Source organism: Lissotriton vulgaris, chromosome 8 (assembly GCF_964263255.1).
Source record: "Lissotriton vulgaris chromosome 8, aLisVul1.2, whole genome shotgun sequence".
Lineage (NCBI taxonomy): Eukaryota > Metazoa > Chordata > Amphibia > Caudata > Salamandridae > Lissotriton > Lissotriton vulgaris.
In genome coordinates this window covers 1,086,452,556-1,086,469,731 of record NC_141696.1, presented here as the reverse complement: position 1 = coordinate 1,086,469,731, position 17,176 = coordinate 1,086,452,556, and positions in this window count along the sequence as shown.

The following is a 17,176-nucleotide window of genomic DNA, read 5'->3' as shown; positions in this document are numbered from 1 at the left end:
CCGCAACAGGTTCCTCACAGGAGCTGGAGCAAGATCACTGCCGAGCAGCTCACCACCTCCCTCAGCAAGAACCCGCCTGCAAGCACAACGGACCCCAACGAAGAAGCCCGCAACTTCACACAGTGGCTGACCGACTGCGCAGACGACCTCGCGCCACTGAAGAACCCTCCCAGCAGACCCAGAAGCAAGAGAGCCACCTGGTTCACCGACGAACTCAAGGACTCCAATAAGAACTGCCGCACCCTCGAAAAAGCCTGGCTCCTCAACCAGACCACAGACAACATGACCACCCTCAAACAAGCCACCCGCAAGCACAAACAGTTCATCCGCACTACCAAGAAGAAAACACTGAAGGAACGACTAGACAACAATGCCCACGACAGCATTGAACTCTTCAGCATCGTCAAGGAGTTCTCCAACCCCAGCACAGGCAACAACAACATCACCCCCTCTCAAGACCTCTGCGACTCTCTTGCCTCCTTCTTCCACCGCAAGATCGCCGATATCCACAATAGCTTCGCCGCACCATCCACGCACCCTACCGTCGAACCAACGCCCCCCACCACCACCCTCCGCACCTGAACCACGGTGACCACCAAAGACACAGCCCGCACGATGAACACCATACACTCCGGATCTCCGACCGACCCCTGCCCCCACCACGTCTTCAAAAAGGCCGACTCCATCATCGCACCCCAACTGCGGGACATCATCAAAATCTCCCTCAACACCGCCACCTTCCCGGAGAGCTGGAAGCATGCCGGGCTCAGCGCCCTACTGAAGAAACCAACAGCGGACCCCTCCGACCTCAAGAACTATCGCCCCATCTCGCTCCTCCCTATTCCTGCCAGTCATTGAGAAGACCGTCAACAGACAGCTTGCCGCCTTCCTCGAGACGAACGGATCCCTTGACCCCTTGCAATCCGGGTTCCGAGCCAACCACAGCACCGAGACCGCCCTCATCGCTGCCACCGACGACATCAGAATCCTGCTCGACAACGGGGAAACAGCGGCCCTCATCCTCCTGGATCTCTCTACAGCGTTCGGCACGGTCTGCCACCGCACCTTAGTCCAACGCCTGAGCAACACAGGTATCCAAGAGAAGGCCCTGAAATGGATCATCTTGTTCCTCGCCGGAAGAACACAGAGAGTCCGCCTCCCCCGTTTCGATCCGAGGCCACCGAAGTCATCTGCGGCGTACCGCAAGGATCATCACTCAGCCCCACCCTCTTCAACGTCTACATGAGACCCCTTGCAGCCATCGCACGCCAACACAACCTCAACATCATCTCTTACACCCAACTGATCCTCTCCCTCTCCCTCACCAGTGACCCCGCCAACGCCAGAACCAGCCTACATGAAGGGATGAAAGACGTTGCCGAGTGGATGAAGAACAGCCGCCTGAAACTGAACTCAGACAAGACGGAAGTCCTCATCCTGGGACCATCACCCTCTGCCTGGGATGACACCTGGTGGCCCCCGGCCCTAGGCAGGGCACCCAAGCCAACAGACCATGCACGCAACCTGGGCTTCATCCTGGACTCCTCCCTCTCGATGACCAGACAAGTCAACGCCGTCTCCTCATCATGCGCCAACACCCTACGCACGCTCCGTAAGATCTTCCGATGGATCCCGACCGAAACCAGGAAGACGGTCACCCAGGCACTTGTCACAAGCCGACTGGACTACGGAAACACCCTCTACGCCGGAACCACTGCCAAGCTACAGGAAAGACTCCAACGCATCCAGAACGCCTCCGCCCGACTCATCCTGGACAGCCCCCGACGCAGCCACATCTCCGGACACCTGAAGGACCTGCACTGGCTCCCCGTCAGCAAGAGAATCACGTTCAGACTCCTCACCCACGCTCACAAGTTCCTCCACGACCTGGGCCCCAAGTACCTCAACGACCGCTTGACCTTCTACACGCCCACCCGCCAGCTACGTTCGACAAGCCTCGCCCTCGCCGCCGTACCACGCATCCGAAGAGCCACCGCCGGAGGAAGATCCTTCTCCTACCTGGCGGCCAAGACATGGAACTCCCTCCCCACCCACCTCCGGCTTACCCAGGACCATCTCGCCTTCAGGAGACAACTCAAGACCTGGCTGTTCGAGCAATAGCAGACCCCCTTCCCCAAGCGTCTTGAGACCCTCCGGGTGAGTAGTGCGCTATACAAATGCTATGATTGATTGATTGTGATGGTCGCATTGCAATGATAGCGGCAGCACCCATCCAAAACGTAAATAAGGGATGTTTTACATATCCCTGCACTACGTGACAGGCACCATGCAGTGCCTGTCACATGGTACAGAGATATGTAGGGTTCCATGTCTGGAGGGGTGGGTGGAAGGGGGTCCTACTACAGACCCAAAATGTCCCTTTCGGACAGCCTTTTCATGGCGGGTGAAAAGCCATGAAAAGTTGGGCAGGGAGCGCCAGCATTCTGCATATGGTGATGCCTGGTAGGCAACGCCACCAATCTGGGGATGTATGTATATGTATGTATAGGCATTTATATAGCGCACTACTTACCCGGAGGGTCCCAAGGCGCTTCGACCGCTGCGAAACCCTTCCTGGCTTCCCTCTGCTGGATGGTAAAGTTGCTTAGAATGGCGGTCTCCCTGCCATCTGAATCAGCCCCGTTGTCTTAGGTGTTCAAAAGCTTTAATTACATCGACAAATGACAGATCTTGATGCGCAGAATGAAGATATGCATTTTCAGATTTCCTAAGCTTTTGAATTTTCTTTGCGTCGGTGCAGGGCGACAAAAGGAAAATGCAAAGTTTCAGTATGATTTACAAAGCCACGCAAAGGGCAATTTGTGCTGCCTTGCATGACTTTATATAGAAATGTTACACAACGCCGCAAATTGCTCTGCTTTGCTTTATATTTCAAGCTCAGAGGCATGGGTGGAACATGGGCATTCCGGTGCATCGACTCAGGATCTGACAAATTCCATATTTTCAACGATTTGCAAACATGGGATTGTATCAAATCGGTATGTCTCCCAGAGGATGGTGTAAGGAGGAAAAATATTATTTTGTTCTCTTCATTGATTCCTCTTTCAATGCATGTTGCTTTCTGTATCATGCTTAGAAAGAGGAAAATGTCTCTCTGGATTGTTTTTTGCGCAGAAACGTCCCTTCCTGTACAAAAACATTCCTGTCCATAAAGCAGGCAAACTGACACATGGTGCAAGGGTACTTGCATTGGTGACAGGCAGCACTCAGTGTGCTAGCACCAGAAGAGAGCAAAAGTTTGCCACATCTTAGTAGATATGTCACATTTCTATTTTCTCTGTTTCATACAGCACAGAAATTTTGCTTGCTACTCTTATATGTGTAAAACATTAGCAACTATGCCACCTTAGTTTTTTGGAGGCACAGATGGCAGTAACATATCGGAAAACCTGCCAATCGATGGATTTTAACATAATTAAGAACGCCACATCGAAAGGAACATTTATATTTCCAGGTGATTGCCAGTGTGGTGAACACCCACAAAGTCAGAAGTTTGTATATTTCATAAATATTGACAATGACTTTTCCCAAGTTCATTTCATTTTTAAACACACATCTACCTTAAGTAAATGTATGTAAACAATGACTTTTGCAGTGCAACTGGGATTTTCTGATCCGCATGTTATCCCAGTTGCATGGTACCAACTGCAAGGCTGAGCTGTTGAATCATGGGTGGTTTAGCTTATACTGTCTCCTGTTAATAACAACAGAAATATGACTGAACTTTTGCAGTTCTCAGATTTACGCATACATGCGCCTGTACTTATTCACAGATTTATGGGTATTTGTGCCTGAACGTATTCATATTTTGTTACATAGGCTCACTTTTCACATTGCAATAAATATAGCACTACAATTGTATTAAAATATTAAGTCACTGATCCCTGAATCCTGTTCAAAAGAAGAAAAATGTTTGCCATTTCTAATTTAATTATGATGAGCACAGCTGCATGCTTCAAATATTTTGAGTTGATTACTTAATACTTAAAGCACAGTATTGACGGTGCAAACTTGCTTTCTGTCAGAATCATTTAGTTGGAACACCCAATAAAAGGGGGTAGTTGGGCCCTGCCAAGTTCCAGTGTGTTTAGAGTCCTGCTTCAAGGAGTAAACTGCTAACAGGTGGTCGCGGCAAAGAAGAGCTTTGAAACATTAGTGTCACATTATTCCATAGGGTCTTTTTCTGTCCGATAAAAGATTGCCCAACCAACCAGCATGTAAGACACCTCTGTTAGTTTGTCAATTCAGAAATATGACCTACAGCAATGTGAATCTCTCATATACAGAATTGTGGGGCCAATTGAACTTGCACAACACTTTTAAGAGTATAGGTCACTACATCGATCTTAAATGCCATTGTCACAACACAAGTAACATGGTCACACCAATGGATCCGTAACTGTGCTCACTGTTGTGTGATGAAACTGTGGGCTAGGACCCTTGCAGTTCTGGATGGAATCAACAGAGGAATTACATTATTTGCTGGGAGGTGTTAAGGTGCGATTATTAATGGCATGACATAATGAGTGTGGAGTGTGTGATTGTATGCGAAACAATTAAGGGCTCGATGTAGGTGGCCCATTACTGGTCGGCAAACCCGAAATTCGGTAAATTTTAGGCTTACCGACCCGTATTGAGCCATTTCAGATGTAGGGGACGATTCGGTAAATACCGAATCGGTATTTATCGTTTCGGTATTTACCGAATCATTATTTACCGATTCAGTATTTACCGAATTGGTAAATGGCATGTAGGAAGCACTTTTAAGAGTGCTTATGTGCTTTAAGGATTCGTTATTTACCAGCAATTATTAGTTGGTGGTAAATACCGAATAGCAAAAACAGAGACTAGTAGTGGTCCATAATCAATGAAGACTGATTAAGTAGACAGAAGCAAGCACAGAAGTGTTAGACAAATGATGTGTGCACATGAAAGGAAATGAATCCCATCAGCCCACCCATATGGCGGAGCCTCATCATCTGGGATTATGATAGGTCAAGGTCCAGATAAGGAGACACACCTGAAGATATTGTGTGTATTCTCTCCCATTCTCCAAGACCTCCAGTGATGGATCCGACCCAGAATGCTGTGTAAGGGTATGATGGTGCGGGACAGTAAATTGCAGTGAAGAAAAATGGTGTGAACAAAAATGTGCTACTTAAAATTGGCTACCATGATATAACGAAAGCTTTATTGGGGATAAATCATGGTGTCAAGATTAAAAAGGAAAAGAAGTGTATGGCAGCTTGAAATTATAACTGCCCTAAACAGATGGTATCATGGTCAACATGTTTCTGCCATGCAGGGGCATCTCACCCACTAGGCTTTCATCAGGACCAAAATAGAAATACACTACTGCAATAAGGGTACAATAAGTTAAATTCTGTTACCAAAAAATGCTGGATACTCTACCGTCTGCGAACTACTTTCTGCGTCGGTAGTCCCAGGATTTTTTAAGGGATTCTTTCCTAAAAGAAATTCAAAGACATATAGAAATTTCCATATAGCCACTGTGTCTAACACAAAAACTATATCATGCTTGCTGTCGAAGAACATTTTTATTAACTTTAAAGTCAACCTTAGCAGGGATACTAATAAAGAACCAGATTAAAATAAAATCTGTTATACTCACCCAAAGATTCTTGGGAGTGAACCTCACCTCTCCTGGCCACTGCTCAGGAAATTGAGGCCCTGCTCTGTAGTAATGGAAATCATAATTAACAGGTATGAGGGTTATCCTATAGAAGTGAAACCCATCAGGTAAGTGCCCATTACATATGCGCCCACAAAGGGCACTAAAACTTTGGTATTAAATCACTTCATTAACAGAGATGGCCAAAACACTGACGGGCTGTTCACGAGTCAAAAACACATAATATGTGCACAAGTGCAACCCTGTCAAAGTTCTTGAAATCAAGGGTTTGTCTCTGGTCGTGCAGTAACTAATATTGAGAAATCACTATCGTAAGTGGTATTGTCATGGCTCTCCTATCGAGTCCTGTACAGATTAACTCCTATTAGATGGGTAAAACAGAGTAGCCTTCAAAGGGAGAGCAACAGCACACTCTGGCGCAGCTCACCTGTCCGTTGGCACCTCTAGCCTCGTCCTGAAGCTCGGGGGGAGGTACCGACGTAACGGTATCCCGCTGCTTAAGAGCTGTCTCTAAGCCAATCATGACGCACCTGGATGTCAGGTGGCTAAGGGAACAGATAGGGAACCGCGTGTCTCTCAGTTTGTTTTGAAAACCGGCTGTTGATTGGCTCAGATTATGGACCAGAGTTCAAGATTGGTCTATGCTTGCCCACACGTCACCAAAGCTCCCTGGGTATGGTGGAGTATTTACGCCTCAATGCGCCGTCAGTTCACATTTTGTCAGCGCGGTTTTGTTAATACTAACTCTAGGAATGGTTGGTTACTGAAGCGCTATCGAATGAGGAACCGCCTTTCGCAAAGAAAACTTCGTGGGTGCACAGGGGCCTCATGGATTGGTCCAAATCTTAAAACGGGCATTCTAATTGGTCCTTGCTTGGCCAATAGTAATTCCGTATCCCGAACATTCTGCAAAAGCCGATAGCGGGTTACACAAGGTACACTTGCTTATTTCTAATCATTTTACAGATCGCACACTCGCGCAAAAATAGGTGCCGTGCTCGTACGATACGTATAAAATTGCCTCTTAACCTGGGAGCCATTCGATGTAAAAGTACTAGGGAGCAATTTAGACTATCGTTAGTATTAAGCACTCATGGTAGCGTAAGGGCCAAGCGGATTGGTTAAAGTCTGGAAACGGACCTCCTGATTGGTCCTTGTTTGACCAATGCTAATACTGTGTCAAAAAACACTTTATCAACACAGGTCGTAAAGAAAAATCATTCACTTTTATGCCTATTTATATGCCCCTTACGAAAATCTCAACAAAAATTAAGATTCCGTCTTGAAACGATGGAACTTTCACAAACTCGGGGATTCAGAAATGCCAGTTCAGGGGTTTACGCTATGCAACCATAATGGACAGCTACCTCCAAGTCATAGTTTCTTAGTGGAGTGTTATGATCAGACAAGTGGCGGTCAATACGCTCAATATTTGTTTTTAAAGAACCAAAGCAAATGAATGATAACACAATGGTAGTTATAAAGATACCCATGAAATGTCATCATTCAAACCATCCGTGTCACTCTTCAAGCGATATATCCACTTTTGCTCTTTCAGGAACAAAAACCTTGCAACATCTCTCACATGGGGCGGCACAAATGGTTTTTCTAAGACTGTCCAGCTCAACTCCTCTGGAGTATGTTTCATTTGGAGGAAGTGATTAGTGAGTCTGGTAGCTTGTTTATTGCACCTAATCGTGCTCTTGTGCTCGTTTATACGCAGTTTGATTTTTCTTGTTGTCATCCCTACATAACGCACGGAACAAGGGCATGTAACAAGGTATATTAATTTTTCACTGTTACAGTTAGTATGACTACTCAAAATCCATGGTCTAGACGTTCCAATGTCTATGGAGAGGGTCTTCTTGGTTTGGGGACAGGCAGTGCATTGTCCGCAAGGAAAATGACCCTGTACTGGAGGTAAATTCCACAGAAAGTCGGTAGGTCTCATCTCATTGTTTTTAAATTTTGGCCTTGTTTGAACAAGCCTGTCTCTCAGGCTAGTACCCCTCTTGAAAGAATATAGAGGTGTCTCGATGACGGACCCTACCGAATAACTTTGGAAATGCAAATCTGTGCATTTTCAACAGTGCCATGTGGCAGACATACATGCTCTTAGGGCATGTATGTGTGCCACATGTGCACACAAGCACTATTCAGGGGTTCAACAGGGTGTCAATGTGACACCCTGCCACCCTTGAATGTTTCCCTATTTTACCGAATCGGTATTCACCGATTCAGTAATTCCCATTCATTGTGAATGAATGGGAAGTACCAAATCGGTAAATACCGAATCGTACCGATTCGGTAACACTAACTGATTTTTTTTCTATATAGCATTTAGCGATTCTAAAATACTGAATGGGTAAAATTCGATATTTTAGAATCGGTAAATTTGGATTACCTACATCTGGCCCTAAGACGTCTATTGAGGAGCTCTGTGTCTGTCATATTCATTTGCATGCTCCTGAAATGGAGAGGACACTACATCTGGTGATGAGTTGGGAATACCTGCTATGAAGAAATTAGACTACTCTCCCTAAGAGTATGCAATGGTATGGCAAGCTGCTCATGTGTGCCATGTGCACCCAAAGTCAATGCAACAGGCTGGACTTGGTGTATGTGAAGTCAAAGCTCCACCCCAGCCAGGACATGGCCATTGAAGAAGTTGAAGGCCCTACAGAGGAGCACATTTGAAAAGCTGGTCAGAATCTACTGATGAGGCTGAAAGAAGAAATACAGCATCACGCCATAACAAAGTGCCATTGTCCATACAAAGCAAAGTCTAAAGGCAGTGACCACTAGGTACAAAAGTACAAATGTACTTACCAGAACGAACTGGGGAATTGTGACACAACCTCGAATCCGGAGTGATGACCCATGCCAAGGGGAGATGTCAATCCATGCACAGCAGCCAGTGGCATCCTCTGCAACTAAAGCCATTGGAATATTAACATTTTTCAATGGCTGCATAAAGGAGCATGTAGTATGATGCAACCGTGTTCTTAAAACCACCACCAATATTCGACAAGGTCAAGAAGCAGAATATTGGCACCAGTGGACTGCATGGATCGAGATGTTCAATTACTTCATAGATGCCCTAGAAAATGTAGTTGATAAGAACATCATTAAGTATTTAGAGAACCTTCTTGGTTGCCATGTGAAAGAAGTGCTGAAGGAAATCTTGCAGACTGATGCAATATCATACTATCAGTTCAAGGAATTGGAAGCCAAGTTCAATCCAATGCTGAATGTCAACTATAAAAGATACATTTTCAATCAAGCGAGACAGCAAGCTGGTGAAATGATAGATGATGCAGTGAATTCAATGATGAAGAAGCCAAGCACCTTATAGTCATCGATGGTTGTATTTTATACTCTTTCAGAACACACATGTTGAGAGAGACCAATAGTTTAAAGAAAGCGCTAATGACCATGACGGCAGAAGAATGTGCACAACAACATGCTGCTGATATGGAAGCTGGAATAACACAAGGTCAATCTGTGTGATTATGAAAAGCATGTACCTGCATAAGGTAAATGCGCAAAAGTCAACGTCTACAAAGAATAAAACGTTGTGTTTTTGATGTGGATTTTCATTTCCCCATGAAGGTAAATGTCCAGCTATGGGACAGATAGGAAAAGGCCGTGAGAAAGAAAACCACTTTGTAACAGTCTACAAAGTGAAAAAGGAACTAAATGTGTCACAGTAAAAAGAGAAAATTGGTGGCCATGCCCACAAGGCCAAAAAGCAACATCAGTCATAACAAGTAGAAACCAGACAGCACATTGTCATCAAGTTCATCCTACAAAGGCTATTCAATGTGATTATCCAGCACCAGTGAAGAAGAAAAATGTGTGATGATATTGACAGAAGAACAATAGGCACTGATAGGTTTGGCTGCTTGCAAGGAAAAACAAAAGACCAAGGCAAACCACCAAACAACACAACTGAATTCATGTGAACACTGCCCCAAGATTACAATCAAAGTCAATGGTTGCCACATAACTTTTATCATAGACGGTGATGCGTCGATTAATATGATGTCATCATGAAGGTATGCACGTGGGCTGCTTCTAAACCGTTGCAGAGTCAAGGGTCATTCACGGCGATTGGTTTGGTGGCTCAGTAGACTAATGAGTCCATTGTATAGACCTGTTTTCAACCTTGGGTTAACAGGTTCAAATCCTGGCGTTATCCACTCAACCTTTCATCCTTCTAGGGTCAATAAAATGAGTATTGTTTGATAACAAAAAACATCTGTTATTCAGCACTGAGATAACCTTCTGGGTGAATGCATGCTTTACAAATACACATTGCTGGACCTGTCCCTTTTTGCACGGTTATTCGCAAACTTTTAGCCTTCCTTCTGTACTTTTCTTAATTGTTTTGTTGGTTTTATGACTCTGGGCACTGCTGTTCAGTGCTAAAGTGCATGTGCTTTCTTGTAAACTTGGTAAGATTGGTCTACACCTTTTTGGCATGTTTAATTTACCTGTAAGTCCCTTGTAAAGTGGTATCTCATATCCCCAGGATGTGTAAAGAAATGCTACTAGTGAGCCTGCAGCACTGCTTGCACCACCCACAGAAATAGCCTTTCAAACCTGTCTCAGGCCTCAGCCCCTGCAGGGCCTGCCTGCACAGTTTACTGCAGCAGTGACGTGGCACTTAAAGTGTTTTCCATTTCTGAAACTTCCCTTTAACTACATATAGGTCACCCCTAAGGTAGGCCCTAGATAGCCCTATGGGAAGGGTGTGGTGTAAGTAAAAGGTAGGACATGTGCATTAGCTGTTCAGCATGTCCTGGTAGTGACAAACAGCCTATTTGTTTTCTCACTGCTGTGAGGCGGCTCCTCTCATAGGTTTGCATTGGGCATATCTTGATATGTGTTTCGGTGGTAATTTCTCATATGAAAGGGGTAGCGTAACCATGTTTGGTATGTTTGGAGTAGTAGTAACAAATCCTGCCTATTGGTGAAAGCCGATTTGGTATTGCTATTTTAGAAATGCCACATTTAGAAGTGGACATTTCTGTGTGCTTTTGACTCCATGTGCCCGGCCTGGTTGTGTATTCAAAGTTTGGTTTAGACTGACAGGAGACGGGGATGTGAATTCACTCTACACAGTCACAAGGGTAATTGAGGTGTGTCCTGCCTTTCCTGGTTGACTAGGCACTGGGCTGAATAGGCCTGGTCTGAATTTAAAGTGGTGGAAGGAGTTGCACCTGCACCTGAATGGGGTAGTGTCTGACTTTCACAATGCTGACTCCACCCCATTGTAGTGTGTCCGGAGCTAGGGCTTGGGATTGAATGGGGGTGTTGTGCACTTCTAAAAAGTGTTTGAAGTGCCCCAGAACCAAGACTTTTGCAGTATAAGTTCGGGGGCTGTGACTCCATGATGAGGGACACTGCTTGAGGCTTGTAACCAGATGTTCCTGGCTTTATATGTTACCAGATGACTACTGGACAGCCAGGAGGAACCACCTTGGGAGATAATTATTTTGGAGTGCTTACCAGCTGCCTGTTGGCTGACATAAGGACTGCAACTTGCACTGAGGACGCTTTTGCGGGCCTGCCTGCCAGCCTACATACTGCTGGGGTACCCCAGTGCTCTCCAAGGAGTGCTGTTATGCCCCATGTCCTAATAAGCTTGAGCGCATGGATATCGCTTTACCTCCTTTTCACTTTGGAGCCTGGTAGGGTTTTGAACGCCTGTTCTCTGGAATGGGAGCGCATGGAGGGCTGCTCCCTGCCTTTCTTGGGTCTAGCACAGAGGACCGGCCTTTGCCCTGCTAAGACCTTCACTGGTCGCTGGCCAGACACTGCTTTTGCTGGGCTGTTGCTGTGTTCGCATTGCTGCCTCATGGTGAGAACCCCTTTGGAGGGGCCTGTAGCATGTCGAGGGATCCTCCCAGCACAGCCTTCATCAATATGGGTTGCCTGGCAACCCAAAACAGCACAGATACCTAGGACACGTTTGTCCGGCCCCACCCTCCTGGATAAAGGTGCATGCCAGGAGAGAAAGAGACACCATGGGTCCTTGTCGCGAGGCCGCAAATCTGACTGCAGCATCCTGAGCCGACAGTCATCAACTCCTGAGCGTGAGTCTGGCCCAGGGGAGTTGGGAGTCTGCCCGCGCTGTCGACTACAAAGTGCACCAAGAGAGCATGCAGAATTGGGCAGTTGCCCTTTTGCTGACACCCTTACGAGCTGCTTAATTTGGCAGCGGCTAGGCAATTTTGAACAGCTGCCTGGAGTCGGCAGCAGTTGCGTGTAATTTCAGGCCGCTACCTTGTTTGTGCCTGAATGTATGCCCCTGGGCACCCACATAACTTGGGTCAGAGTATCTTCTTTTACAGAACGTGGTGGGACCTCAACGGAGGCCCCTGGTTCCATGTGCAAGGTTTCCTCATTACAATAGTTCCCCTAATAGATGGGAAGGATTGCCTGCACCCACATTTGGAACTTTGGAATGTAAGGGAAGCACAAATGTGCTACATCTAGGAGAGGAATACACGATTATGGTGAGTTCCTGTAATTCATGCCCTGCCTGTTATATTGTTATGAGGTTTAACACCCCATGTGGTTTTTCTCTCCCAGCTAACTGCAGTATTTATGCCCTGGTATGATGATTTATTTCATGTATACCTTGCATGTGTCAGAATAACAGGCATTACTGGAGGAGTTGCAATTTTGTGCTCAGAGATGGGGGTTTGATGTGATATCTGCAAGTATTTAAGTGACTGCACTATCTATACTGTTATGACCATTGCCTATTGGCAAAGTCTTTTTATGATTTATGTGACATAATGACAAGGGCCTAGTGGCGCAGTGTTCTGTGTGATCTTTGTGATCATGGTCTAAAGTGTTTTATGTACAATACAAAGGATTTTTTATAACCTTCTGAGGAGTCTCTTTTTGTAGTGTGCCTAGTATGTCACTGTTTTTTTGTGAGTTGCACAACCGCTTTACACATTGCCTCTGGGATGAGCTTGAATACACTGCCAATCTACCATTGGTGTGAGCAGGGGTTATCTTATGTGTTTAATTCCTTACCCTGACTACAGTGCTGGGTTCTGCCTCGCTTAGGTGTATACCCTAGCAAACCAGAAACCACATTTCGAACACACATGTTATGTGGCATAAAGCAGTATCAGTGCAAGGACCAATCCACAGTCTCCAAGGTACTTCATCCATCACATGCCTACTCAGTTTTGCTATGGCTGCTAACATGAGATTGATATCTCTCAATTACAACCTCCACAATCAATCTGAAATTGTGAGTCAGTTCCCATTGTTGTTTCATGGCCTAGGAAGCCTCAAGACAATGAAAGTGAAACTTCATATTAGTGAGGACATTCATCATGTCATTTCACAGTCGCTTTTCACTTGCAAAAAGCCATTGAGATAGAATTAAAAACACTGTTGAAGCATGACATGAGCAATCTGAAGTATTTCAGGGTTCCCAAGGCCTACACGCTCCAGAGATTACCCACATACACAAAAGAACTGTTGGCACGGAAGCTGTAAAAGGCAAAGAACAGGTTTATTAAAACCCCATGGGGTGGTGGTACACTCAAACAGCACCCTTCGGTATTGCAAGAGGTATCACACCGAACACCGGTGTGACCCCGTTTATATACAATTTTGGGGCAATAAAAGATAGGCGGCACAAGTTAAGACACAGTTTTTAGAGACATACATGGTCATGTTTTGGAATACTGCCAGCTCATTGGAGGGTTTCAAACCCACTGGTCAGTTAGTGGCACATTCCTGAAGGTATACGGGTCAGTGAGAACTGCGCATGTGTGGCTTGACCAGTACTAAAAATAGCCTGTTGCTGGGCAGATGTGAGTGGTCAGTGGAACGGACAAAGGACTAAAGGGCACGTCGGCCACGAGGCCGCTCATGATCTAAGATGGCCGCCACAGTATTCAAAATGGCGTTTATCGTATACAGCCAAGTTAAGGAGGACAACGTGTAGATTCAGCTAATCGCTAACACGGACGGGCCAATTACAACAGACGACCCTTTTAGCGTTTAGCTGAATCTACCTCATAATGAACATAGTCTGGATGTTCGTCCTCGATGTCAATTAGCATAATTTGTGTCACCTCCTTATGTAGCATCATTTTATCGTAGGCAAGAGCTCGTCTCGATGGCAAACAGGCCGATAGGCACATTGAACATAATGCAGGACCACATTGGATACACAGGCAGATAAAAAACATTGCTCCCACAAGTATACAGAGAATTGTCAACAGTTTCCAGCCCCAAGTTGCAATCATGGACCAGAACCATCCAGAAAGTGTCCAAGTTCCATTGTCCGGGTGTATTTCGGCAGCTATTTTATGCAGCTTTGAAATCGCATCATACACAGATGGAGAATTATCAGGCACGTAAACACAGCAGCTGCTTCCGATGATCCTACATGCCCCCCCACGATCAGCCAAAACAACATCCAGTACCATCCGGTTTTGGAGGGTGACAATTCTGGAAATCTGCAGTTCTTCGGTAATATTCCCCAGGGCAATAGCAGTGTCATTCGCAACAGCCTCGACAACACGTGTCAGGCGTCTGATCTTCCGACCGTTCAGTGCGGCCCCCACAAAGGAGAATAGTCCCAGATTAAAATCCACATATTGTTGCAACGCAGTGTCCGTTTGATCAATGTCCTCTAGTGCAACAGTTCGCTTAACTCTGTTTAAAACAAAGTCATGGTACAGAGTATAGTCGTTGTGATACATCGGAGGGGCAATGAATACAGGAGGTAGCACAAACGATACATAACATGTGCCCAACCACCCCACTGGAAGCTGATGGTACCCCTTCGCTCCACAGATGAAGTAGGTGTTTCGGGATGCAACAAATGAAATGCCATTCGGGCTATCAAACGTGAGAGTAACGTTACATTCACTTTTCCCCACAGCAATCGTGCCCTTATTCCGGATACATAGATCGGCTTTCGTGGCAATGACATTTATAACATGAGCACTGGATACATTCACGTTTCGCTGATTGCTGTATATTCGTGGGGCAGATACATTGTCGGGCCTATACTCCTCCCATTCAAACCGTGTACCCTCAGCCCGTGGAAACCCATCCTTGTCATGGGGACATTCTTTATTTAGGCGAAAAAGCACCCCCCCTTTTGTTGGCCATCTCAAGGTAAAGAGGAGGGTGTACCAGGCGTTGCAAGACCCATTATGCGAAAACGGGAGTGGAATAAGTGGGGTGCCCCCTCTCTTCTGGTGCCCAGGCAACATTCCACACACCCAGCAATTAGAGGTATTGGTCATATTATGTGTGTGGTGAAGAATCTGAATGAAGCTGTTATTTAAATACGTTTGACGGTGGCGTTCTTCATGAAAAGGCAGAGTAAAGTGAAAATGTTCAGACGGTGCCGGGGTAGTCGGCAGCAAATGTTCACGTACAGGCACCACAAGTTCGACTACCCAGGCAATAACAGCTATCACCACAATCGTGAAAACAAAAAGAAAGGCACCCAGTATTTTCTTATCACGCGATACCATTGATGCCATAGTTCAAGAAAGTTCAGTGCTCACAGTTTCTCACAAATAGTCTCTGATACACATACGTGTATACCTAAAAAAAAAGAAAAATGCGGTGCTGAACTCCGAGGTAGCCGTTGTTTTCTTCTCCGGGCCAAGACGGGTGTCGCTACTCTGGCAGAACTGATCCCCCCCCCTTGGAATTCCCGGTTTCCGTTTCACAAACCTGGAGCGGTTACCAACCAGTCTAAAAAAGGAACAAAAATCTTCTTTATCGCGGTCGTAGATTGTAGCGCTCTCTTCCAGCAGCAGATTGGTCCGGGGAAGGCTCCCTCTACTTCGGCCGACGTCACAGCTGGGCTCTTTTCTTTCTCCAAGATCTCTTTATAATCAGTAAGCACAGCAGGAGTCACCAGATCCGGAGAGACTCGACGACAGTGAGTCGAATGCACCCACCGCTTCCTGTTGGTCACTCGTACGGCGGTGCGGGTTGCCAGAAGGACCTGCTCGGGGCCCTTCCACCTGGGCTCCAAACTGCTTGCTCTTTCAAACGAACGGATCATCACATGATCCCCAGGACGAAGATCGTGGCCTTCTCCAGTAGAGTTGTCAGGGAGCGCTTCTCGAACCTGTTGATGAATGGAGAGCAAATCATTTGTTAATCGTGCCAAATAATCATTCATCATAACACAAGGCACATCATGTATCAATCGCGGCTTGGGCACTCCCCAGATATTCATGGGGCGGCCAAACACCACCTCATAAGGTGTAAGGCCAGTTCGTGAATGGGGCACTGATCTAAGAGACAGTAGTGCTAGCGGCAACGCATCTGGCCACTTCAATGATGTAGACGCCACAATTTTGGCCAGTTTAAGCTTCAACGTGGCATTGTACCGCTCGACCAAACCTGCCGACTGAGGGTGGAATACAGCGTGGAACTTTTGCTGAATCCCTAACCCCTTCAGTACATATTCCACAATCTTTCCGACAAAATGGGGCCCATTATCGCTCCACAAAAATTTGCAAACTCCAAAGCGAGGAAAGAATTCCTTAAGCAACACCTTAGCTGTTGTCAAAGCCGTATTGTCTTTCGTGGGGTAGGCCTCAACCCATTTGCTAAAGGCACACACCACCACTAAGACGTACTTCAGGTTATTGCAACGCTCGAGTTGAATGTAATCCATTTGAAGGACTTCAAACGGTGCAGAAGGTGGAACGAACCCTCCTTTCGGAGTATAGGCCCCCTTTCCAGGATTGTGTTGCAAACATACCAGGCAGGTCTGCACTACTCTCTTTGCAGTGTTCGCAATCTCGGGATGTTCCCAAACTCGTGTTAAAAGCTGAGTGATTGCAAGAGCTCCGACATGCGCCAGTCCATGTGTCATCTGGACCATCGCCTGTAAGTAAGCCGCAGGCAATTTCCACTTCTCCATGTCTTTACTTCTCCAACATCCCTCATCATCTAGCACCCCATCTGCTGCCCAAGCCGCAAGCTCAGATTCTGTAGCTGAATTTTGTATATCCCGTATCTCTGCTCTAGCATCACTCCATCGTTCAGCCTGTGATTGTACCACATACATGGGGGAGCTAGTTCGGGACATAGCCGTTTGCCTTGCTATGCTGTCTGCAAAGGCATTTCCTTGGCCCACCTTATCCGTAATTTTCTTATGGGCACTGCACTTCACTATTGCTACTTTTTTAGGGCCAAGCAGCGCATTTAGGAGATCACGCACTAACTCTCCGTGCATAATGTGCTCCCCATGTGACGTCAGAAACCCGCGTTCCCTCCAAAGAAGCCCGAAGTCATGGGCCACTCCAAAGGCGTACCGGCTGTCTGTGTATATGTTCACACATAGGCCAGCACTCAATTCGCAGGCTCTTGTTAAAGCTATCAGCTCTGCTGCCTGAGCCGATTTTTGTGGTATTCTAGCTGTTTCTACCACCGTCTTAAGAGTCGTGATCGCATATGCTGCAGAAGTCGTACCATCTG